We start from the raw sequence: 1,739 nt of genomic DNA on the forward strand, positions 1-1,739 counted from the left end.
AAGGAGAGAGGAGAGGGATGGCAAGTTGGCTCTGCACCCCATGTATCCGACCTGCAATGGATAGTGCGGGATCCAATTACAGCTCATCCAAGAAACATAAACTCGCTAAAATTTCTATAAAGAATGATTCAGTACAGAAGCACATCAAGCACTGACTAAATAACCCACACATGGCCATGAAACAGAGCATATGGTACTACCTACCTAGAGCAGCACAAGAGACACAGAGGGAGCCAGAGGTAGGAGATGAGTGAACACTCACCAGAGAGGGAGGTTGTGGTCGACGCCGACGCACAAACAGAACCACCATCGTCGGGGTCGGGCGTGGACTCCTTCCTTCCGGGTAGTTGTCATCTTGGTCCTTGTGGATGGCGTCCATGGATTGGAACTGGGGAGACTTGAGAATCCCCTCCCTTGAGATGGCTTACTATTGCCTGTCGAGGTTCATCCATGGAGAAGAGAAGACTCCTGAGCACACACACACACAAGATAAGAGAAGGAGGCTGTAATCATACCACATCCTATCTATTTTCAAGTTATAATGCAAACAGAGGATGTATGAAACAAAATCTACAGGAGTAAAAAGGAGATACCTGATTAGCATGGCTTGTGAAGGATCTTGGGTCTCTATGATGGAGTCAATGTGTCATAAATCCAATAATCTGTCTTGGACGACACCTCCTTAACATTACCAAGAATACCTGCAAAGGGTGGATTTGATGAGCATAGAACATTGCCATAAGTAAATTCAATAGGAAATTCTAAACCTCGCAGGTTTGAAAGCCAAGCTCATTTGAAAACAAAGGTGGGAATGAGCGCTAATCTCGACCCTCCTGCATAAGCGTACATGAACCCCAACACAAGCTTGTCACTATAATCACCACTTCTGTGTTAAAAAACAAAAAAAATGCAAGGTACGAAAGGGAATGCTCTAGTTCTATAGAAGCGACAGGACCACGATGGATTCAACAACCTATCATGCCAACAAGAAAAAACAACAGAAGGCCCTCACTTCCCATCCTGCACACCAGCACATGGCCATACCGGCATAGCCCTAAAAGAAGATTGAAAAGTATGCGGAGAAGAGGGGTCAACCTGCAGATGACCCAAAGATCTATGAACGAAGATGCAACCGGCTCGGGTCGAGAGAGGCACCGATAGGAGCGGACGAAGCTGCAGGGCAAACAACAGAAAATCAGACACGAGCGGCAACCAGTGGCAAAACAGGGCATGCACAACACATACCTGCAAGAAAAGTGCAGATCATCTTCCCCTCGACCCATTCATGATGAGCTGCAGCAAGTTCTCATGAACTGTAGAGATTCACAAGCAGTAACACATGTACATGGGAAGCAAACTTAAAGAAGAAATTTGGCTTTAGCCATGATTATCAATAGTAGCTGAGATATATATTTAATTCACCAGGTTTTCAACTAACATGTGAACACATCATGTGTATGTGTGACCCTTAAAAAACTGCAGTTTCAAATAGCAAAAGAGATTTGAAGCTATCATTGTGGAAATGTACAAACCAAAGAGGGGCTAAATACAAATACAGAACGACAACATAGCACATTGTGCTTGAGACCAGAACTGCATTTGAATGGGCTCAGATTCGCCTTTGCTCGATCATGACCCTTCCCCTAGTGTCTCCATCACCAGATCAATATATGTTCTTACAAGAGTGAAACTGCCCTGGTTATCACTCATCAGAAATGACCATCCAAGGACAGAGCCAC

Source organism: Triticum aestivum, chromosome 1B (assembly GCF_018294505.1).
Source record: "Triticum aestivum cultivar Chinese Spring chromosome 1B, IWGSC CS RefSeq v2.1, whole genome shotgun sequence".
In the NCBI taxonomy this organism is placed as follows: domain Eukaryota; kingdom Viridiplantae; phylum Streptophyta; class Magnoliopsida; order Poales; family Poaceae; genus Triticum; species Triticum aestivum.